Below are 25,614 nucleotides of genomic sequence, written 5' to 3'. Positions count from 1 at the left end.
GTAAGTATTTGGGTATAAATAGTTAGAGAGTGGTAAAGGAGGCATCAAGTAAATTCTTATAGGTATTTTGGGAGGCTCCCAGCTCCTTGAATTGTTGGGGATTGATCTGTGGTCACTCTTTCTTGATGTTGCTATTTCTTTCAATATACTGTAATAACATTCAGTTTTATCAGGTTGTGTGTTACTTTCATTTCTGCTCTTGTGTTTTGTGGTTGGATTGAGTTAATTGAACAGGTGGTTCCATCAACTTGGTATCAGAGCTAGGTTGGGTAATGGTAAAATCCAAAATGGAGAACAGAATGGAAAATGTGGAAAAGGAAATGAGAACTGTGATGGAAATATGGGTATGATGAAGATCGACCTAGGTAGCGTCAAGGAGTACTTAACTGAGATGCGAGAATTGATGCGATTAAGGGAGGAAAAGGAGGATAAACGTTATCAGGAGAAGGAGAAAATGTCTGTAACTCCAGACAATTAGAGTTCCGACGGAGATAAGGGATATGAACGAAATCATAGTAGGGATAACAGGAAGGACGACAAAAAAATTCTCAAACTTAAGCAACCTATTTTTAACGGAGATGATCCTTTTGGTTGGACTTTCAAGGCTGACAGATATTTCGCCATTAATCGATACGAAGAAACGAAGATGGTGGAGGTCGTCGCCATGTGCATGGAAGGAAGAGCCTTAAACTAGTATCAATGGCTTGAATCTCGAAGACCTGTCCAGAATTGGAAGGATTTCAAAGCCGCCTTAATTGCTAGATTCAGACCATCTTTTCAAGGGACAGCTAATGAGGCACTGGTAGCACTGAGACAAACTTTATCGGTGACGGAGTATCGCGAAGAGTTTGAAGCACATACAGCTCCATTGAAGAAATTGGGAGAAGAGATGCTAATGGGCATCTTCGTCAATGGATTGAAGGAAGAAATCAGAGCTGAATTGCATCTCATACAATCCAAAGATCTAGGTGAAGTGATGGAACAGGCCCATCGAGTTAAAGAAAAAAACTGGGTGCTGGATAAAATTAGGCCCAAAAGGACTAAAGCCCATCATGTAAAAATTGAAGGGTACTCACGGGTCTCTCCAAGCCCAGAGGTTGGGTGACCCGGTTGGTGGTCCAATACTACTAAAATTTCAGGCGAGACCCATTCTTCGTCAAATCGTTCTACCAACAGAAGGGATATTCCATCGGCGATGACAACTTGGAGCTCCAGAGGGGAAAATTTCCGAAGGTTAACTGAAGCGGAAATTCAACTTAGAAAGGAGAAGGGGCTTTGTTTTAGGTGTGATGAAAAGTTCAGCCCTAACCGCCGATGTAGGGACAAATCTCTGCAGATCTTGTTGGCATGGGAAGATGATGATCTAGAGAAGGGTGAAACACCACCAGACAATGATGAAGAACCCACTACTAAAGGTAACCCTCTAGCTTTGTCCATGAACTCTATCGTCGGAATCACCTCTAACAAGACTCTGAAAATTAAGGGAGAGATTGAAGGGGGTGGGGGTTATTGTGTTGGTTGACAGTGGGGCATCCCACAATTTTATTTCACACGACTTGGTGTGCAAACTGGGCATGCGAATTGAAAAAGGAAAAAGGTTTGGGGTGATGGTAGGTAATGGTGTCACGGTGAGAGGAGAAGGTGTTTGTAGGGGAGTGCAACTGGAGGTCTAAGGCATTAAGATTACCAAAGATTTTTTCCCTTTTGCTTTGGGGGGAGCTGATGTGGTGTTAGGGGTGACGTGGTTGAGTTCATTGGGAGATGTCTGCGCAAATTGGAAGAACCTAACAATGAAATTTGAGTTGGGAGGCAGAAGGGTGAGCCTACAGCGAGATCCATCCCTGGTTAAGACGGTGGTGTCTCTAAAAGCCATATTATGGTCACTATATTCCACCGAAGGAGGCTATTTAGTCGAATTTTTCTCTACTGAATGTGTGCCAGAACAAAACGGAGAGCCCACCGACCCTAGGATTGTATCATTGATGGAAGGGTATATCCAATTGTTTGACCAACCCACTAAACTACCCCCACACAGACAGCATGACCATGCCATAGTCCTACAAGAGGGAGCTCGACCACCCAATATACGGCCCTATAGATATCCTTATTTCCAGAAAAATGAAATAGAGAATATGGTGGGAGAAATGTTGGTAGCAGGGATCATTCAGCCTAGACCAACTTTTTTGCTAGCCCAGTGTTACTATTCAAGAAGAAAGATGGGAGTTGAAGGTTTTGTGTTGATTATAGGGCACTCAATGAGATAATTATCCCTGATAAGTTCCCCATACCCACTATCGAGGAGTTGTTAGATGAATTAGTTGGGGCTGTTTTTTTTTTTTTCAAAGATTGATTTACGATCTGGATACCACCAGATTTGATTGAAGGAGGAGGATATTCACAAAACGGCCTTCCAAACTCATGACGGTCACTATGAGTTCCTAGTTATGTCATTTGGCCTGACTAATGCGCCATCAATTTTTCAAGCCCTAATGAATGCTATTTTTAATTGGTAGAATTTCATTCTAGCCCAGGTGGAGGGCATTCGGGGTTTTTCAAGACTTACAAACAAGTGGCAAACATTGTTTATTAGGAAGGGATAAGGCAAGATGTTCAAGAGTTTGTAAAGACCTACATTATTTGCCAAGTCAATAAGTATTCAGCCCTCAAGCCAGCCGGGGTTTTACAGCCTTTGCCTATACTTGAGAAAGTCTTTGACGACTTGACGATGGATTTTATTGGAGGTTTACCACGAGCCAAGGGGTTCGATAGTATTCTCGTGGTGGTTGATCGGCTCACCAAATACAAACGCTTTATCCTCTTGTCTCACCTTTTTAGTGCGAAGGAGGTTGCTACGACATTCATGAAGGAAATTGTTTAGCTCCATGGATTTCCCAAGTCTATAGTTTCAGACCGAGATCGACTCTTTATGAGCCAATTTTGGTAGGAAATCTTCAAAGCAGCGAAGACTTCTCTCAAGTTCAATTCTGCATATCACCCACAAACAGATGGTCAAACCGAAGTGGTCAATCGGTGTTTAGAGGCATATTTGAGATGTTTCTGCAGTTCCTAGCCTAAACAGTGGCCAAATTGGCTTTCTTGGGCGAAATTTTGGTACAACACAATGTACCATCGGTCCACTAAAATGACGCCCTTCAAGGCCCTTTATGGTAGAGACTCAGCACTCCTTCTCAAGTTGACCGATTACCCCTCCTCAGTTGAAGACGTGAACCAACAGCTCCTTCACCTCAGTGCCATCATAGATGAACTTAAACATCACTTGGAATCTACTCAAGGACACATGAAAGAGCAGGCTGATAAACATTGCAGAGATATCAGCTTCTCTCCGGGAGATTTTGTTTACCTCAAACTTCAGCCCTACAGGTTTAGATCGTTAGCCAGGAAATTGAATGAGAAACTCAGTCCTCGGTTTTATGGGCCATTTGAGGTAGTGGACAAAATTGGTCTGATAGCTTTCAAACTGGCTCTACCCTCCACTACTCGTATTCATCCACTCAGCTCAAACGCAGCCTACACAACTCCGTTCCAGTTCAGCCACTTCCCACTTTTCTCACCGAAGATATGGAACTTCAGGTTTACCCACAATCAGTCCTAGCAGTGTAGTCCCTATTCGATGGCACCAAAGAGGTCCTCATTCAATGGAAGGATCTGCCTTGCTGTGAAGCTACATGGGAGTCTTTCGACGTCATCAACATACAATTCTCTCAATTCCACCTTGAGGATAAGGTTGCTCTCCTAGGGGGGGTATTGATAGACCACCTCCCGTTAGTATGGTCTATAAGTCGAGGGGTCGTAAAAAGAGTACTAAAGGGTAATGAGTGTGAGTGAGAGTTTGTTACGGGATTCTGCATGCAAGTGGCTGGATAGAATAAAGTTTGTTAGAGTAAGGTTAGTATAGTAAGTATTTGGGTATAAATAGCTACAGAGTGGTAAAGGAGATATCAAGTAAATTCTTATAGGTATTTTAGGAGGCTCCCAGCTCTTCGAATTGTTGGGGATTGATTTGTGGTCACTCTTTCTTGATGTTGCTATTTCTTTCAGTATACAGTAATAACATTCAGTTTTATCAGGTTGTGTTACTTTCATTTCTACTCTTGTGTTTTGTGGTTGGATTTAGTTAACTGAACAGGTGGTTCCATCAGATTATTAATATGGAGTTATTTTTTTTTGAATTGCAGAGGAGGGGTTTTAACATCCATAGAAAAAAGGGGTTATGTCGAGACGGGTTGTACCTGTTTGAGGTAACCTCTATTGTTTCTGTCCTTCAATGCGTGCGAGTTCAAGACAGCCTATGGAGCGATACAACAAGTTGCTGGCAGAGTTATTTCCCCGTAATCAGGTGGATTTATGGCTTGTGTAATGTCACTTGAACCTAAGCTTTGAAAGTATGTGAGAATTGCATTGGTTTAATTGGTCTTGCTAATGGATGTATGAATTAATTTTTAACTTGTTTTGTGTTTCCGGAAAGAAGATGGAGTATTGTCCGTAAGATGGGTTTTTAGTTAAGGTTTGGTTTGCTTTGATATTTTAGCTATGTTTCTAGTGGTGTTTTGAAACATGTGAAATTTGTTTTCGTATCATAGAAATGTTGGTTTATTGTTGCTTCGGCTGCTAGTAGTACAAATAAGGTTACTCAGTTACATCGTTAGAAGTCTTATACATTTTAGAGTAGAACTTGAATGCTGGCAATAGAGACGTCAAGAAATATTGAACTTATCACTTTTAGTATCTGCCTTGCCTTTTACAGAATTTCTTTATGGCTTCTGATTCACACCCCTCCACTCTCAGTCTCCTGAAAACAGGAACAATCTTAAAAAGAAAACTGAGGCATTTCATGTGCTTATTTGTATGCAGGATGCTGAACCAAATGATAGAAAAATTGTTAAGCTTTGTGAATATGCTTTGAAAAACCCATTACGAATTCCCAAGGTATGTTTTACCTTCTGGTTGACCCATTACTTTGCATGTTGATGCATACATAAAACTTCCAGACTGAGCAAATCAGCCATTTTATCTTTTACTTCAGACTAAAATGCATTATTTTTTTTAAAAGTAAAATGGTTACTAAAGCTACTCTTTTCACTAATCCCTTTCCACTTCTGCCAAACTTTTAGTTACTTTTGCCTTATTCTGATTGTGGCCCTTTTTTTCTCTCTGTTAGCCTTATGTGCCATTCTATAACTGCTATACAATAAATTTATCAAGAATTCAAATTTCGTTCTCACAAGTGATTCTGGTTCCAATTTCATCCAAATGAATAAAAACTATTATGCTGAGGATACTAACTTGGGTGAAATATAAAGATTTATGTTTGAGATCTAAACAACATCTGGATCCAAAATTATCTCATAGTATATGGTTTTGTTTTGATTTAACCATCCAATTCTATTCTTAATCTTTCAGTATCTTGTCTGCACAAATTACTGATCAGCTAGAGCGAAGATGTTACAAGGATTTATGGTGCTTTTATGTTTTTGTTTCTTTAATATCAATGATTATACTTTCGCTAAAGGCATGAAAGATTTAATATCCTTGTTAGAAGAGGACAAGAAGATTGAAAGCAAGCTCATGTAGGAAACTACGTATAACCAACTCACCCTCCCCCCTGCCCACCCCCCCCGGGGTCATTGGTGAGCAAGACCCTCGAATGCGTCTGCGTAGGGGACCCCATGTAAAGTATGAATTATATCCAACAGTTATTATTATTTCAAAGGGAGAGCCACCTCTTTTAACTGTGTTTCTTGAGTTGTTCTTTGTTTTAATTGGATCTTGTATGATGAGGAGTACTAACATTTTTAGAAATTTTGTTCCAGTTTGAGATTGGTTCTATAAGTTCAAACATAAAAATACTCCAGGAGAAATCAATGGATATGGGTCTGAAGCTGAAGAATCGCAAGATATGGTTTCTATTGGGGAAGTTTTGTGTCCCAGAAGATTCTTCTGTTATCTTAATCTTAATGGAGGATATGATGGTTGTCAAGGAGTGACATCTAGTTCTGTTTTATTAATAAATTAGTTTTGTCCTCAAACTGTTGTTTATCATATGTGTTCTCTCAGGCTCAAGGAATTGTTTTCATAGGAAAAGTGGTAACTTTTGAAGAGATTTTGATTAAAAAAAAAAAAAAAATTGATTATCTATATAAAATATTTGATATTATTAAAGTATAAAATAAAAGTAATCAGCTAAACAATTTTTAACTTAAATGAGTTCAAATTTTATAAGTTTGAGAAACTACTACTCATCCTTAATATAGTTTGTTCTTGTTTTGCGAGGGTAAACTTCTGAAAATATTATAGTTGTTACTTAGTTATCTTTTATTCTTCTTCTTGTTCGTCTCTAACTTTTTATGTTACTCCTTGAATTAAAAAATTGGTGTTGTAGACATTAATGGATACAGCATGACTCAGGTCTAATTGTGCCTAATATTTACATGTGTAGTTACCAAGGAATGTACTTTTACCTGCCTTCAAAAAATGCATATACTTTTATTGTCAAGAAACATGAAGATATTGGTTGTGTTTGTTTCTTTATTTCTTACCTAGCCTACCCAAAATACATATTTGTTTCTTTATTCTAAAAATTCAATTCTATTATATTCAACTATTTTTAAACCTCCTAGGTTTGTTAATTTAACTAAACACCCTGCGAAAAAAAGTTTAGAAATCCATCCATCCACATTTGTCAGATTTTGACCACCATTGTCAGAAGGTGGTTAGAATTTGGGGTAATGGCGCACTACCTGCCAGATCCGGTCGGTCTTTGGCTGTAGCTGGTCGTCAACGATGGCCAAAGATATAGATCAACGACGGCCAAAGACACTATATCTTTGGCCGTCGTTGACGACCAAACGTGATCAAATCTGGCCTTTTCTGGCAAGATCTAGCCGTAGATCTGGCATTTTCTGACCAGATTCACGATGGATCTAGTCGAAAAAGGCTATATCGGCACACAATCAGCCAGATTTAACCGTTCTTGCGCCATTACGGAGATTGCTGGCCACCCTCCGGCGGTGATGGTCGGCTGTCAGCATTTAATGGGTGGGTGGGGATGTTTTTGTTAATTTTCAATGTTTTATTGTAGAGGTGTTTAGCTAAATTAACAAACTTAGGGGGTGTCTTTATTAATTTTAAAATCCCACCTTGTAATAACCACCCAACTCAACTTTTTAAAAAATCCTGCCCACAATAATAAAACAAACACACCCATTATTATGAATTTCTTGCTTTAAACATTACTCCATTTTGAAGGAGGCTGCTTTTATGTTTGTGTTTCTTTAATGTCGATGATTATACTTTCTCTAAAGGCATAATCAATGATTTAATATCCTTGTTAGAAGAGGGAAATAAGATTGAAAGCAAGCTAATGTAGGAAAACTAAGTATACTGAAGATATGTTCTTGTCACCTATGATAATGTTTATTATATGGTATTAGAAGTACATTTTCCCTTTTTATTTGTGGCTGGTGGATTTCCTAGATGTACTATATTTGGTGTACCAGCTCTAAAATTAGATTTAAAATCACAAATTTATTCTAGATTTTGTTTAGCTTTTGATACTCCAATCAGGTTTTTTGTGCTGATTTAGTGGACACCAGGTGCACATATTAGTGTAATTTTATAGTTCCTTAGCCAAAAAAGAATATATTGATTTTACTTCTAGTATGTTTACATTTCTTGCTTGTATCTGGTATGTAAGTAAAAAAGTATGGTTCTGGGATTTATGAATTGCTCTTTTTCTCTATTTTCTTTAGGCATTGTCATTATTTCTATTGCTTTGTTTTCTCTTTCTTAGTTTTTTTTTTTTTTCCCTTCTTAGATATGGACTGGATCTAAGAACAGAGGGAAGCATTATAATACAAGTCACAACAATTGAATGTACATTTTACTATAAGTGTAGGGAGTCTTTTATAGTTCTTCTCTTCCTCAAATATGTGGAAGGAACTTTGATATTTATGATATCTCATAAATTGATTGTTTATTCTTTTGTTGCTTGATTTCACAGTTATATTGCATCATTGTTTTATTTCTGCAATTTTTCTGTCCTATTTGAATATGCAAGCTCTTTCTTCATTATGAGGACATTTGCTAGAGTTCACTGTTCTTGCAGGCCATTATTTGCCAGTAGTTTATTAGGGATTGTTCGGACTCTTTTGGAGCAAACTCGACAGGACGAAATGCGGATTCTGGCTTGCAGTATTCTTGTTGATTTTATTAATGGTCAGGTGCGCAATGGATATAAAGTGAAGTTAGAGCCATGAGATTAATTTTGACATATTTCAACTTGATTGCTTAAGTAATACATGTTAGATTTGGGAGCGCACTAATAAAAGACATTTGAAAATAATCTGCCATCCCATTAATGAACTTTTTAGTTACATTTTACAAGGAGTGGGAGCAATGATGGGGCTCTCCAAAAATGTGATGGCTTGAAATCTGTTAAATACGTTTGATGTGCTCAGTGTAGGATAATTCATTTGTAGGCACTAAATTACATCTACCAAATAGTAGAAACTGTAAACATGATATTTATTATGTTTATGAACTAATAATGACTTATTGAATTGAGAGTAGATGGATAGTACATACATGTTCAACTTAGGAGGTCTCATTCCTAAACTTTGTCAATTGGCTCAAGAAGTGGGAGATGATGAAACAGCTCTATGCCTACGTTCAGCTGGAATGCAAACTCTCGCAAACATGGTACATTTTATTTACCTAGTGTATTACTTTGTGAATGCACAGACTTAATGCACATTCCTGCTGGAATGCAAGCTCTCTCTAACATGGTACAGTTTATTTACCTAGCTTTGTAATGCACATTTAGATACACATACAATCAGACTTAATGGACGTTAATCTTTATGGCCAGTTCTTTTTATAATTTCTTCTTTCTTATGATGCTTAAAATCTATTTATGCAGACTGTTGTAATTTAATTGGTTTTTGGTACTTATATCTGCTGCGAAATGCCGTAACCATTTGTTAGCTGTGTACACTTTTTTTGTAATCTTTTGCCTTTTTTTACTTCTAAACTTCTCTAAGACATTTGATGAGAGGACTTAACATGATTGCTGAAGTATGGATTTGGTAAGGTTAGGTACATAGTAGTTTAAGTCCTACACTTCCTAGTCCTTACATGGGAGATAATAAAGACCTAATTAATTTTAATTAAAATCTAACTAAAACAAGACAAGCTAACCTTTTTGTGAATAAGAATAATTTTTGGCTTTTGACTCGCATTCCTTGTTTAAGAATCTAGGTGTGGCATCACTTTTTCCTGCTTGCGGGAGACACTGATCGAACATGAAATCTGCTTCTAGTGGCAAGTTGGTTCTCTGCATTACCTTTCTGGACCACATTGTCTGTCACTTCTTCTACTTGTCAACAGGCCCTTTATCAGACTTAGAAGATGTTGAATTGATTTTATCAGTTGGCCTTTAATACATGAATAGATAATTATTAAATTCTTTTCTCATAACTCCAACATATTCTATTGACAAACTTAATTATTTTTTGGTTCAAATGTAGAGATTTCATTTGTTAATGTTATGCTACTTTTAATAATCATTTCCCGCTTCCTATGCTTAGGTGTGGTTCATGGGTGAGCAATCACATATCTCAATGGACTTTGACAATGTGAGTTTGCTTTTCCTCTTGTTGGTTCTTATTAGTGTTTTTTACTTACGTGATGTATGTAATTAATGTCATCTAGTTTATACGTGAATTTTGGGAAACATTTTTTTTCCTTATTATATTTTGGACTATGAGGTACACTAGTAAGTGTACAATGTTTGCTTTTCATATTAATTTGAAGTATTGGAGAACTACCTCGATCTTCAAATGAAACCAGAGGATGGTAAGGAAGCGAGGCAACATTCTCAATCTCAGGACCAGTGGGTTCAAGAGAAGAATCTCACGGCTCATCTTTTCCAGATATGAGTAAGAGGGTTTCTTCTCTCCAGAACCCTGTGACTAATCCTGATATGTATTCAGCAACGTAAGGCATCATTTTTTACTTCTTGGGTATATATTCCTTATATAAGGAGATTTCTTAAATGTAGTTAACATACTTAGCTTTTTATGCCAATTTTACAGTGACATTTCCAAGAGCCCCCATTATGGGTCCAAAGTTTGCTTGAATAATATAAGCCAGGTTGGCTAAGGAAGCTACAACAGTGAGGCGTGTGCTCAAACCCCTTTTCCATCATTTTGATGTAGAAAATCATGGGTCATCAGATACAGGAGTTGCCTGTTCTGTTATATTGTATCTGCAGTTGCTTTTGGAGGAATTAGGTTACATATGGAATCTTAATGCTCCATCTTATTGCAATTATTTTCTGTGGATATAATTGATATGATTTTTTTTTTTTTTTTTGGTTTAATCTCCAGGAGTAAACTCCCACCTGTTGCTATATATCTTGATCAAACACTTGGATCATAAGAATGTTGCCAAACAACCTCGTGTACAGATTCATATTGTGGACGTTGCCACACAACTCGCACAAAATGTGAAGCTACAGGCCTTTGTTGCTATCATTGGTGCATTAATTGACTTGATTAAATAGTGTTCAGTTTTAAGAAATTTGGAATTAAAATATACTGTTCAGTTTTAAGAAATTTGGAGAAACATCTAATTTTTGAGGATTTCTGTTTCAGGCTTTTCCTGATGCTCTGTTCCATCAGTTACTCCTAGCAATGGCTCATCCAGACCATGAAACCCGAGTTGGGGCGCATAGTGTAGTTTCTGTTGTGCTATGCCATCTTGGGTCTCCCCTTGGGGTCAGATCAGGGCAAGGATACTTCACAAGTTGTTTCTAGCATCTTGCCAGTCTCTGCATCACAGAAAGTAAGAAGTGGAAGTTTCTCCATTCAAGATGAAGGTAAAGAAAAAGAATAACTAATGGATGGAGGACTATAGGAGGAAAGTCGGGCACCAAATGTGATGTGAAACACTCTCATAGTCAGTCATATACTTTAAGCGTGCTCTGACTGATGGAAAAACAGTATGAAACCCCAAAATCCTATAATTTTTATTTAAAGAGTGTTTTAGTAATTATGTTTAATCATCTACCTGTCTAAATTATTTTCCACAGATAACTCCCTTCCGACTGAGTAGCCATCAAGTGAGTCTTTTGCTTTCATAAATCTGGGTTCAAGCAACATCTGCAGAAAATAACCCTGCAAATTTTGAGGCTATGGCTCACACTTATAACATTGCTTTATTGTTTACGCGATTTAAGGTGATTCATGTTTATGTTATTTTCCATTATTTTTACTTTTATCTCCTCTGTGTTCCTTTTTCAGATATTTTGAAAAAGTGGAACAGATTTTGCATGGTCTCATCATTTTTTTTTAAGTTTTTATGGGATGCCTGAAGTTTGATAAATTTTTTTGTGGTGCATTTGCTTATGTTAAGGGGAGTTTACCCATTCTAAATCAAGCATGTCAAGGTAGTGCTTCATCTCTTCTATAACACCAATAATGTCAACAGGTTTTTTAGAAGTCCCATAAGAGAAAGGCAACGATGATTTTATCATAAAGATGGGGCTTCTCAAAAGGATGGCAACTGCCCCAATTGAGCGATTGAAACTCTTGATCGAGTGCCAGAATGAGATTATAAAGATCAGTCGATTTCTTATAACATTGAGAAATGAAAGTGTCATTTCTTTTTGGAGGGGCAACACTATACAAATCCTTGAATTCCTATCTTTTAAGGTTTTTTTTTTTTTTTTTGCTTACTTATAAGTTTCCTTTAATCTTATTTGTCTTCATATTGAATCATTAACGAGCATCTGCCCGATTTTGAAATCATGAGCTTGCAAAAAGATTCGTTGTTGATTGGTTAATGTCACTGAATCCTGGCCTGATATTTTAAAATTAAATGTAAAAAGGGGCTCAAAAAACAGCTACTGAATCTTATTTGGAGAGACCTTTAAAGCATAAGCCAGACAAAAGTGACTACCTGAAGAGATTGGTCGCAACAATCAGTTTTTCAGTAGGTGCATCTCTTTATATTCTTTATCCCCTGAGATATGAATGTACGCAGGTACATACAATTGATACGATTTGTTTCGAGTACTCATAAATGGGATTCAAACTTTTGTTTCAGTTGGTTACATACCCATTGGATACTTTACATTGTAAAATGATAATGAGAAGCTATCAAGTACAAGAGTTCATTGCATGCATTTTCTCAAATCTTGAAAACAGAGGGTGTTAGGTCTCTTTACAAAGGTGCGAGTGTACATGTCCTTAAAAATACTATCATTCTTGGTCTTCTGTGGGCTAGTGTCAGGTTATTCCGAGCAAAACTGCCTGCTGGAGAGAGTAAGTCTGGTGATGAAAATGGTGAAGGAAGTTCCAGTTAATTAGTATTGTTATATGGAATAAGGGTTGAGATGTTGGTTAAGGCATGATATGACGATTAAAAAAAAAAAAAAAAAAAAATTTATGCTTTATTTTTCATTTGAGACTACAGGAGAGTAGTGATGTTTAACCACATTAACACATTTGATGTTTAATGTTTTACCGATGGATGTTGTTGTAATGAGATTAATTTAATAGGAAGACATAGTCCCATTGATCTTTTACTTGTTACCAATGTTTTAAAACCCAGTTCAGCCCAACCGGTTGAACCGGGACTCAAAAGCTTCAACGGGCCGAGTTTAATTTTTTCATATTCACCCAATACCCTAGGATTTTCGGTGATGATCGGCAAATAATTAACTGTCAGAATGTTGGGGCTTTTGAAGAGCAATTTCCGGTGAATGTAATGGTGGTGAAAGATTTGATTTTCGGTGAGTAAATCGATCGGAAATCGAACAAAACTAGTAGCGACAACGATGAGATTTTTCCAACGATCCAACGATTGACGAGGTTAACGGGGGTGAGGTGAGGTGGGTTTTGGTCGAGAGGGAAAGAGGAGTAATTCTGGGGTGATGGAGAGGGTGGTTGTTGCCGGAATCAATGGGATCTAGCCTGGAATGCTAACGTTGACGTCGGTGAGATCTAGCTGAAATCAAATCTATTTCGACTAGATCTTAAGTATATTTTGATAGAAATGGGCTCAAGGAATAATTAGGGTTGCATCTAAGGTGTCGTCGCCGGTTGATTTGCAATTGGGTTGTTTTTGATAAATTTTAAACTTTTAGGGACTTAACATAATTTTTAGAGGTATATGCTAAATTTTAAATTTTTTTGTCAACTGGTTTGACCAGCGATCAAACCGGTTAAACTAGTCAACCTAGGACCCAGAAGCTTTGCCGGGTTTCACCCTGGATTGGGTTTTAAAACATTGCTTGTTACAAAATTCCCATAACTAAGAATGCGGCAACCCATTTCTTTTTTACACAATTTATAAGCTATTGAACACTATATATATAGCGGGGAAGGTTCCGCATCCCCTCTTATTTAACACAAGTTTATGTCCTTTAGATTAAAGAAAAATTAGTCGTTAACCAACACTTGATGGTCATTATAGCTTTTATTCTATCAATAATTCTAAGTCTTAATAAATTAGTTGAAGTGCATACAAACTGATCTATAGGCAAGATAAGGATAAGAATGAGCTGAAAATTATATATACATTAATTTATATAAATTATCGCTCTCATATTTCTTAAATCTTTTTCTTTATTTATTGTAAAAACCTCTCTCGTAATTAATTTTACTAAATCTCTCTTCCATATTTTATTCTCAAGGCTTTTGTTTAATTAATAAGCTTATCAAAGTAATCAAATCGTTTAAAAGTATCCTTAAACAAATTAAATTAATAAAATAAGTCACTCATATTATTTTTGGACCATCATTCAAATATATGTATAAACTACGTTAAATTAAATTATTGTACTCAAAGTGTGACCACACTCACCAAATTATCAAAGTCATCATTTTATTTATTTTTATTAATCTTTAATATTCTCAAACTCTTTTTATCATATATCCTCATACAAAACTTTATAGTTTAATCATACAATGTTACTCATCAATGCTAAAAAACTAAAATAATATAAAATATTGAAAAATGAAAAAAAAAAAAAAAAAGCTAAAAAAATCGCTACAAATTAATATTCAAGGATTTTTTTTTTTTTTCATTTACTAAAAGGGAAAAAGATTATTTATCAAAAACTTTTAAGTAAATGGAAGGTAGGATTACGGGAGAGAGAGATTTTGTAAAAATTAATTAAAAGAGATGTTTTTTTACGATTAATGAGGAAAAAGATTGCATTAATAAATTAATTTTATAAATATGTACTTTCCATCGCATTTCTATCCCACCAGTTTCATGCCTTGGCACTACCATGCAAATCATCGTTGCCAATGCTATGCCTTGAAGCCCTGAGCACGCTTTGCATGAACATATACAATGATACTAATCCAATCAAATGCACTAAAGATCATTTATTTCCTGTAATATTAGAGATTTGAAGAGTATAATTTGATAGTTTATAGTAAAATGCGATATTGGGACCTTTAGTTCCCTTTTTCACAATGAATGGATCGAATGAAATTCTGCTTGGCAAAATTAATAAGAAATGAATTTAAGCTATTATGCTATTTCCTTCTACTCTGGAACAACAAAAAATGGTAAGTTTCGTAAGCAAAACCAAAAAATCTTCTAAACAGAAAAAGTTGAAAAAATAAATACAGTAACAAAACAAGTCTTGCAAAGCCCGGGGAAAGGAATGATTTGACAAGTAGTAACAGAAATTATAGCATGAAACAAAAAATATAGCCAGATGTAGCAACATATCTACAAATTCATCAATAAGTTAGAAGATATTTTAAGACCACAAACACAATCCTAGTTTCACAAACAAACATGAAAATACAATATTTCAAGATGCACATAGAATCATACAAAAGAAGACATGCATAAAATTCGTCAAACCACGATTAATTTATGCTACTGGGAGGTAAAATCGCCCCCTGCCCAGACCTTTAGATCATCATTCAATCAACCCTTAGTCCACGATCCAAGAGTCTAGATCGCGGGTATTGATACTGCCTGCTACTACCCTTTTATGTAAAGCAATAACCAACAACATTTCTCACAAGATCCTAACCAAGACAATTGCACATAGATAAACTATAATCCAAGAAAACATCAAGAAAGTATACACCACCAAAATTACAAAACAAACACAACTTACTTGACTGACCAATCTAGGCCTCACAGCTTGCAAACCATCAAAACATCAAGTAGAATCAAGTTAAAACAAAATGAATTAAGTTGTAGTCACATTACAAATCATAAATAATCAGATACACTAATGCATAAAATAAAAAATTAAAAATTAAAAAAAATCGATTCACAGGGATTGAATTGAGCTTTTTCATTCCTTTACCAAAGATAAATACATTCAAAATTTCATTGAAGTTATTCCACAAACAGATGCTGAACATTTTGAAAAGAACATGAGATGTTAAAAAATTTTAGAACCCATTTACAGACACAAAATTCATAAGAAATACACAATGGAAGAATTTAAACAAAACCCAGAAACCAGTTTGTTTAATATTTGGCAGAAATTGAATGGTGTTCAAGGAATAGCAAGCATTGATTAGATGGAAAAAAAAAAAGCAACTACGGATTGATAAAACTATGAATAAAATAAACAAAAATTAAGCTTAAATTTCAAAGAAAATGTTTACCCCCGGAAATAAAAATAAGAGAGGGAGAGAAGGCGTCCTATCCTGTGTTGGGACTTTAGATGTTAGAAATAAAAATTGTGAAATTATTTTTAATTTATTCAATGAGAAGTTTCTAACCATCATTCTGTCGGAGAATGTCAGAGGAAGTTTTTCTTCTGCTGTCTCTCTTTGATCAGACCAACCGATGGAAGCACTCTCGGTCTTTGAGTTGCCTTTACTTGAAGATGCAGGTCTTCGAGTACATCTTGATACAAGTGTTTCACTATGAAAAAGGCGGTGTCGTAATCCCTCCAATAATTTCTGTACACAGAGACTCAAATTATATAAAAAATATATATTACGCATGCAAAAGCACATGTATTCAGCAAAATTAAGCAATATCACATGAAAACTGAAGCTACACAGCCATATAGTATAAAGTTATAAACAGATAGGGTCAAGTGCTGTTGTTTTAAAAACGTTTAAGCTGAATTGGTTTAATTATTCTACCCAGGGTTACTTTCTTCTTCAAACATACAAAATAATTATACATGAATGCTAATAAGAAGCAAGGTTAATGAGTTCGTATGATTAACACAATGCAAGCACAAAAAGTAGAAAGGGTAATTTTTCTACTTTCTAATGAAAAACAATTTTTATGCTCCTTGTTTAAAGAAGCCTTCAAGACCATGTGATGGTCACAATGCAAATTCAAATGCCATCCAGATGCAACAGAGTGCAGCTGCTTCAAGGCCAATTAGCTTAGCTGGTAGGTGTTGTCTTAGAGCTAAATTTTATCTCGCTTCCACCAAGTGACAAGTGTAAAATGTTATGAGATTGGGGAGTTGGAAAAAAAATATATATATCCCCATTCAATGAACTATATATAACAACTTCAGAATACTCTTTTATACTGACTAATTCTGGCTTTTCTATGATTACAACCATAAACTCTAACACATTATATGCTCCACGTTTCTCAGAAAGATAAATGTCAAATATGTAATCAAATATGCTTCATATAAGTCTCAAAAATGCATGACAAGCTTCCTTGAGGGAACTATTGAGATACCACATTTCGTTGGGTAAAAAGTATGGAGTTATCAAAATGTATAGAAGAAGACTGAATACAGCCTAGTAGTCTATAAACGATAAAATATTTTGGTTCATCGTAGAAAGTACTTACGTATGTAATCCAATGGCTTGTAAATAAGGATGTTCAAATGTTTTATCCTACATTATCAATATGAACATTAGAAGAAGTCCACAAATGAGCTAGCAGTGACGATATGTAAAACAAAAGTAAAATATCATGTCTATTATTAATAAACAATGAACCATTCAGGCAAAATGTTCGACAGTGGAAACTCCATATCCTCGATGTACTTAATAAGCATCATATACTGTGTCCATCACCATTTGAACATTCTTCTCATGGCAATTGGCAAATATTTATGTTCACATGGTATTTTGCAAATTGATGGTGGCAGAGGCTACGAAGCTAAGGACTGACAAACAACGAGACATCCCCAAATCCCAACTACCCTCATAGCCCATCAAAATAACTCCCAGGGGCTTCAGATACATAATTCATCTATGAAAGTGGAGCTATGACATTCTGATGATAACAATACATAGGAATTTAAAAAGCTCCTGAGATATAGTTTCACAGGACAACAATATTGCAAGTAGTTACCTTTATACATAGGAATTTGGAAAGCCCCTGAGACATAGTTTCACAGGACAACAGTATTGCAATTAGTTGCCTTTATAAACTCGTTTCTTTTCTTCTAAATTTTGTGAAGGGAAGACATCCTTAAACTAAGATTATAAACTCTTCAAAAGGGCTAATCAATATTAAACATTAAGACCTTCAGGAGGGAAAATGATGGGTCAAATTTATGACTAATTATAGGCATCAATGGAGGGTAGTAGGTATCAACTTAAAAGCCTTAATAACAGTGGTATAGACACTCAACAATTAGCAATAACATGATATAGCAGTAAATGCAAGCATCGAACTGCACTACAAACCTGAAGCATGTGATCTATCCATCCTTCTGCACTTCCAGTTAGCCTCTCCATCATTATAACACCATATGATCTTTCTTCTCTTTCTTCGGCATTTTCTGCCACTGCAATATACACAAAAAGATTGTTGAGTGCATTCAAAAAATATGGAAAAGAAATCAGCATAGATTAAGTGAAATTTCATTTATGGGATCAGGGCTTTGTTGTTTACTTTTAATATTATTTTTTTTACTACTGAACAATGGAGGGGAACCCTAAGTACAAGAATGGTGGGTCCCTTCAGCCATTGTTACTCATATGTGCAAAAGGAGGACAACATGAAGAAACAGAAAAGCAATAAAACCTTCTAGGGCATCTGCATTTTTCGATTGACAAACTGTAAGTACTTTAGCTTGTTTCAATAGCATAAAACTCAGAGCTTCAATACTCACACATGATCAGAAACCAAAGACCAAAACATGTACATGATAATTCTGGCTAAACTTCAGAACTAAAGGTCAACTAATATTAAATTGATACATCGATGTTATATATACATAGAAACATATATAAATGAATAGCTACTGAGTCGGAATTTCAACAAAATTAAATTCTCCAACAGTGAACAAAAAAAACCACCCTTAGATACAAACATAATATTTAGTTCAAATTGAGGGGGGAAAAAATGACACTCTGACGAGTATGGTCAGTCTGGGTTAAGTAAAAAAAGAGCTACACCGAACAAAGTTGAACCTGTAATGAATTTAATCATCATAAAAGTTATTCTCAGAAACATAATTTTAACTTCTGAGGGAGATATAAAGAACAAAAATGAGTCTTGATTCTGAAGCAAATACAATACTTAACTCTAAATTCAAACTGGTCATTGTATATTCGCTATGTATGTATATATTGACATTATTAATTAGTCTGAGCAGGAGAGTGAAAGCATAATCCAATAAAGCTCAGTTCATAAACATGTAGCATAATATTACAAAGTTGAGAAATGAAAAGCCTGACCATCATGCTCTATAGTAAGTATAAAGAAACAAGATAAGCCCAAAAACTGAAAAATAAAAAAGAAATATGCCTTTGAAGAAGTTGAAAAGAGAAACTGACAATGAATAGTATCAGAACCCAGCCTTACAGAGTTGAATTGGTCCACTATTACCTGAGAATGAGCAGCTACATCTTAAGTAAATTCCTAACTCACATATATAAGGACGTATTAGAAAGTGCGAAAAATTCTTTTAAACAAAAAATGCTCCACAAAGAGAGAGAGAGGAAAAATTTTAAAACCTTGATTTTGTGGTGCTATAGGGAGCTTACCTGGAACCCATATATGCAGCCTCTTTCCACCTCTATGGTAAGGGATAATAACTGGACGTACGGTGAGGAACTCTTTACAAACAAGTGGTTCTACTGTGTGTAAGAAACCACAACACCACATCCATAATACTTTCCACATTTATAAAATATTAAAGACAAAAATAGAAAAGAAAAAAAACATATAAAACTATACATGTCATTCAAAAGAAAATAAAGCATTCAAAATAATCATAGTCACATTGGTTTTGTTCTGAGTCAAGAAATGAGCAAACGCATGTGTAACATGAGTTACTGGATTCTTTTCACCTTGTGCAAGACTTTGTGGCATTTAATAAAATACTTGAATGTGCAAACTTTGAACCAAATAAATATTTTTTAATTTGATTTAACAAGAGGATGTCAGCAGAGGTGGGACATTAGGAAGAAAAAACCATAAACTTGTAAGAGAGCAAAAAAAGAGAGAGAGAGAGAGAGAGAGAGAAAAGAAATAGGGAGAAATAGCAAAAGACTAAACTCTTTTTTCCAATATTCTTGATTTTTGTTTATTTTACCTTTACTATTACCTGATAGACATTTAAAATGTTCACATCAAGTTTCTCATTAAACTTTGTTCACATATACAAAAAAAGTCCGAATAAACAGATGGTGATTTTTCTTATAAGAAACTGATAATATGTATTGGAACAACATGAGTTACACCGGTGGACAAGCTGCCAACAAAAGAACAAAAAAAATCAGGGTAGGGGTAACAAATATAAAGTGATGGAGCCACCTGATCAATTAACACAATCCAAACACAAGCAGCAGAATCGAAATAACACTCAATCGGATTAAACTGATAGTTAGTATTATAAACTGAATGAAATAGCAGTAACAAGATAAGTGACCACAGAACAATTCCCAGCAATTCAAGGAGCTGGAAGCCTCCCAAAATGCCTATCTGTAATAACTTGATCCCTCCTTTACCACTCCCTAGCTATTTATACCCAAATACTTCCTATACTACCCTTACTCTAACAACTTTATTCTATCCAGCCACATGCATGCAGAATCCCGTAACAAACTGTAACAAACTCTCACTCACACTCATTACCCCTTAGTACGCCACCCCCCCCCCCCCCCCCCCCCCCCCCCCCCCCCCCCCCCCCCCTTCTCTCTAAGGAGAGCCACCTTGTCCTCAAGGTGAAATTGAGAGAATTGTGTGTTGATGACATCGAAAGACTCCCATGTAGCTTCAAAGGAGGGCAGAATTGAATGAGGACCTCTTTGGTGCCATCGAGTAGGAACTGCGTTGCCAGGACTGATTGTGGTTGAACCTGGAGTTCCATCTCTTCGGTGAGAAAAGTGGGGAGTGGCTGAACTGAAACGGAGTTGTGTAAGCTGGGTTTGAGCTGGGACACATGGAACACCAGATGAATACAGACAGTGGAGGGTAGAGACAATTTGTAAGCTGTCAGACCAATTCTATCCACCACTTTAAATGGTCCATAGAACCTAGGACTGAGTTTCTCATTCAGTTTCCTAGCTAACGACCTGAACCTGTAGGGTTGAAGTTTGAGGTACACAAAATCTCCCAGAGAGAAACTGATGTCTCTGCAATGTTTATCAGCCTGTTCTTTCATGTGTCCTTGAGCAGATTCCAGGTGATGTTTAAGTTCATTTATGATGGCATTGCGGCGAAGGAGCTGCTGGTTCACGTCTTCCACTAAGGGTAATCGGTCATCTTGAGAAAGAGTGGGGGGTCTCTGGGGGTCTTTGCCATAAAGGGCCTTGAATGATGTCATTTTCGTGGATCGATGGTAAGTTGTGTTGTACCAAAATCCCGCCCAAGAGAGCAAATTTGGCCACTGTTTAGGCTAGGAACTGCAGAAGCATCGCAGATAGGCCTCTAAACACCGATTGACCACTTCGGTTTGGCCATCCGTTTGTGGGTGGTATGCGGAACTGAACTTGAGAGAGGTCCCTACTGCTCTGAAGATTTCCTGCCAGAAATGGCTCATAAAGAGTCGATCTCGGTCTAAAACTATGGACTTGGAAAAACCGTAGAGCTTAACAATTTCCCTCATGAATATCATAGCAACCTCCTTTACACTAAAAGGATGAGACGAAAAGATAAAGTGGGCGTATTTAGTGAGCCGATCAACCACCGCAAGGATACTATCGAGCCCCTTCGCTCGTGTTAAACCTCCAGTAAAATCCATCGTCAAGTGGTTAAAGACTTGCTCCAGTATAGGCAAAGGCTATAGAAGCCCGGCTGGCTTGAGGGCTGAATACTTATTGACTTGGCAAATAGTGCAAGCCTTTACAAACTCTTGAACATCTTGCCTTATCCCTTCCCAATAAACAATGTTTGCCACCCATTTGTAAGTCCTGAAAAACCCCGAATGCCCTCCACCTGGGTTGGAATGAAATTCTGTCAAAAGTTTAGCTATGAATCTGGAACCTTTTGGTAAAACAATTCTGTTTTTGTACAAAAGACACCCCTGCCTAAGTCTGTAGTGTGGGCGGCTGTTAGGGTCAAAGAGAAGGTCCTAAATGATAGGTTGTAACTTGAGATCTTGTTGTGCTTCATTGGCTAGATCATTGTACTCTGTAACCTATACTACTGAGATGGTATTCAAATCTGGTCCCTCCCCTCTTCATGACAAAGCATATGCTACCATGTTTGTTTTTCTCGGTTACTAGTGAATGTCGAAAGAGAACCCCATTAGTTTGGACAGCCACTTTTGTTGTTCAGGCGTTTTAATTCGCTGGTCAGTGAGAAATTGTAGACTCCTTTGGTCAGTTTTGATGATGAATCGTTTGCCCAATAAATACGGACTCCACTTATGCACTGCAAAAACGATGGCCATTAGTTCCCATTTCATATAAGGACTTCTATTGTGCTTGTGGTGAAAAGGCTTTGCTTAGGTAAGCTAAGGGTCTTGACTGCTGGACCAGAACTGCGCACATTCCATGACCTGAAGCATCAGTCTGTATTGCAAAGGGAAGTGCAAAGTTCGGGACTGCTAAGATTGGAACTGTAGTCATAGCTTCCTTGAGTCTATCAAATGCCATTTGAGCTCCCTCATTCCAACGAAATGCATCTTTTTTAAGCAAATCAGTAAGTGGTTGTGCAATACTGCCATATCCCTTGACAAATCTCTTGTAATACCTCGTGAGGCCTAAAAACCCCCCGTAAACCTTTCACATTGGTCGGAACAGGCCACTTAACCATTGCCTCGATCTTGTGTGGATCTGCTTCTACTCCCTGCGCTGAAATTATATGGCCTAAGTAGTCTAGTTTCTGCTGACCGAACAGACACTCCTTCCTGTTCATTACCAATTCGTTGTCTTGTAGAATCTTAAGGGCTTGTTCAAGATGGATCACATGGGAATCAAGATCAGGACTATAAATCAGAATATCATCGAAGCAAACCAGCACAAATTTCCTCAAAACAGGTTTAAAAATAGCATTCATCAGCGCTTGAAAAGTTGATGGTGCATTACCAGCAAAGTAATGAAAAGAAATTCTTCTAACTAAGCATAATTTACCCTGAATTTCCCACTCAAATTGATGTAAAATCAAGTCCAATAACGAAAACGTGAAAGCCTTTAAACTTCAACAAAGATCTAATGAGATTCTAAAGATGAAAGCATTTCTCAAAACCGTGAGGAACAAAAGTATACTTCATTATCCACACCCACGGCCAAATGATATAAATATTTACAAATATACAAAATACTTCTCTGAATGTCATGTCGCAACAGTGAGAATATTCACTCATCAAAATTTCAATCATACAAGTGTATTGAGGATTACCTATTCCAATACGGATATTTCAGAGGGCAAGGAAGACACCAAGAGGTGATCCAACAGCAAATAATGTGTGAACCTGATATGTAAGAATTAATGTCAAATCAGTAACAAGATTCACCATCTTAAATTTAGAGCTCGTAAGAAGTTCCGTTTCTGACCTTGAATTCGAGCTTTGCGTACTTAATATAAGGGGTATAACTCTTTGGTTCATCATCTAGCATAGGTTCAAGTTTCTCAGAAATGGGTTGCTTTGGCTGTCTATGCTCAAGATGTGACTGTCTATGCTCAAGATATCTCCAACAGACCAATGTTCCAGTTTAGTGTGCATAGGATGAGAAGCAATTTTAAAACTTTTTTTGATAGGAAACTTAGACGTATACTGCTTTGGCAAAACTTAGATAGTGGATCAGGTATCCACTACTACAAAACAACCCATCTAATTATGGTCTAAAGCTTTAGAAAGACTATCATGAACCTGTGCAGAAAAATGTCATTTTAAACAAGGAACCTGGATTGAAAGAAGCTTTATAGTTGAATAATGAAACAGCTTAGACATTGGGAAATAGAAATGAAAGAAGAGAAGGTGAGAAATTGGAAACAAGATAAACAGTACCGAGTTGATAATATCCTGACAGTGGATGGGGCTCATGTAGTATAACACATCATGAACTGTTGCACTCAGCATGACATGCAAACCCCATACACCATCTAAAGTAATCTTTTCAACTGCAGTTTCGCAACTGAGCTTCAAACGTTTTCTCCACTGTAACACAAATACAGTGGCATAAGAAACACACTTCAATGTACCGAATAGCACCAATATAAGAAAGAAAAAGAGAAGATTTTGCTATGGAAACAAATATAAAGTGATTGAGAATACACACTTCAGCATACAAAATGACAACAATATCAGAAAACAAAAGAGAGAATATTTAGTTAAGTACCAAAATTAAGTAGCAAATCACTGATATCCAGCCGGTTTATAATGATTACCAAATCATTTCAGGAGCCCGAACCCAATACTGTTTCGTATCATTTCAGATTGACAAGATAAATTCAATCCTTCCTGAGATACTGATTTTGACAGAAATCAAGTTCAATATTACATGACTCTTTTAAATGATTCCAAACTGATGGCAGTAGACTAAAAATTTATGAGAATTGTCCAAAGTAAAAATCATTCCTGATGGAAAAAAATTACAAATTTCCACATGACAAAAAGTAAGCAATTAAGAATAAGTGACGACATGATGGTATATCTGTAAAAATAGACAAATAAGAGATATACTTCTAATGGAACTCCCCTGAAAAACAAACCAAACCACAGCCGCAACACAACACAATAACAAAAATATGCACAATCTGAAAGGAATTAAAATAGTATTAATCAGGATTGAATTATCCCTTGACATAGCAAATTCATTCAAGAACAGGTTCCCAGCAGTTCGAGGAGCTGGGGGCCTCCCAATCAGTCCTAAGAAGATATTCCTGGATAAAAATGACCTACTTCACTCTCCTCTCTATATACTAATTATTCTATTCTATAACCTTCTATTCTGTAACCACTTATCAGCCGCGTGTACTTTCTTATAACCACTCTCCACACTTCTAACAAACTCACCACACTCTCCACATTAACTGTCACGTCACCCTCATTGCACCTTAATGCCTATTCCTACCCCTGCCTTTTGATTTATAAACCTTGCGTATGGGTGGTCTAACAATACCAAGAGCCACCTTGTCCTCAAGGTGGAAGTAAGGAAATTAACTGTTGATTGCATCAAAGGATTCCCAGGTAGCATCAAAGGAAGGCAGATTGTGCCAACGGATGAGAACTTCTGTGGAACCATCAATAAGGGTGCGCAGATCCAGGACTTCCGCAGGTTGAACCAGAAGTTCCAGGTCGTCCGTAAGAAAAGAGGGCAGAGATTGAACAGCTACTGAGCTATGCAAGCTGTGCTTCAACTGGGACACATGAAAAAATGGATGAATACGAGCTGTAGTGGGAAGTTCCAGCTTGTAGGCAACCTGACCGATTTTCTCCAGTACTCAGAAAGGTCCATAAAACCTAGGGCTAAGTTTTTCATTCAACCGTGTGGCCAGGGACTTAAATTTGTAGGTCTGGAGCCTAAGGTAAACATGATCACCTAGAGAAAATTGGATATCCCGTCAGTGGCGGTCTGCCTGTTCTTTCATGTGAACTTGTGCCACTTCCAGGTTGTGTTTGAGTTCCTGGAGGATGGCATTGCGCTCACAAATCTGGTGTTTCACATCGTCCACCTGGGAGGGATAATTGGTGAACTTAAGAAGAGTCAGAGGGTCATGACCGTATAAGGCTTTGAAGGGTGTCATCTTGGTTGACCGATGATATGTCGTGTTATACCAAAACTCAGCCCAAGACAACCAATTTGGTCGTTGACGGGGCTATGAACTGCAGAAACAACGGAGGTATGCCTCTAAGCACCTATTCACCACTTCGGATTCTCCATCCGCTTGGGGATGGTAAGCGAAGCTAAATTTCAAAGCTGTCCCCGAAACTCTAAAGATTTCTTACCAGAATTGGCTCATAAAAAGTCTGTCCCTGTCAGAAATGATGGACTTTGGAAAACCATGAAGTTTCACAATCTCTTTCATGAACACTAAGGCCACCTCTTCGGCGGTATAAGGGTGTGATAAGAGAAGGAAGTGGCCATATTTAGTCAATCTATCAACTACCACCAGGATGCTATCGAACCCCTTAGCCCTTGGAAGGCCACCAATAAAGTCCATTGTCAATTCATCAAATGCCTAAGATGGAATAGGAAGTGGCTGAAGTAGCCCCGCAGG

The 25,614-nt window shown here is 36.8% G+C and overlaps 1 long non-coding RNA gene and 1 pseudogene across 1 annotated transcript; one reads left to right on the top strand and one right to left on the bottom strand.

Moving 5' to 3' along the window:
• Window positions 1–3,142: 3,142 nt before the first annotated feature.
• Window positions 3,143–11,392, top strand: LOC116130666 (annotated as a pseudogene).
• Window positions 11,393–16,787: 5,395 nt separating this feature from the next.
• Window positions 16,788–18,051, bottom strand: LOC116130551. The gene is made up of 3 exons (XR_004128074.1): window positions 18,025–18,051; window positions 17,685–17,785; window positions 16,788–16,883 (listed from the first exon to the last, which is right to left on the bottom strand). It is a non-coding gene; the product is annotated as an uncharacterized LOC116130551 (long non-coding RNA).
• Between the last annotated feature and the right edge of the window lie 7,563 nt (window positions 18,052–25,614).

The sequence above is a fragment of the Pistacia vera genome, unplaced genomic scaffold, assembly GCF_008641045.1.
Source record: "Pistacia vera cultivar Batoury unplaced genomic scaffold, PisVer_v2 Contig223, whole genome shotgun sequence".
NCBI classification, from domain to species: Eukaryota; Viridiplantae; Streptophyta; class Magnoliopsida; order Sapindales; family Anacardiaceae; genus Pistacia; species Pistacia vera.
This window is presented reverse-complemented; position numbering and strand designations above follow the sequence as displayed.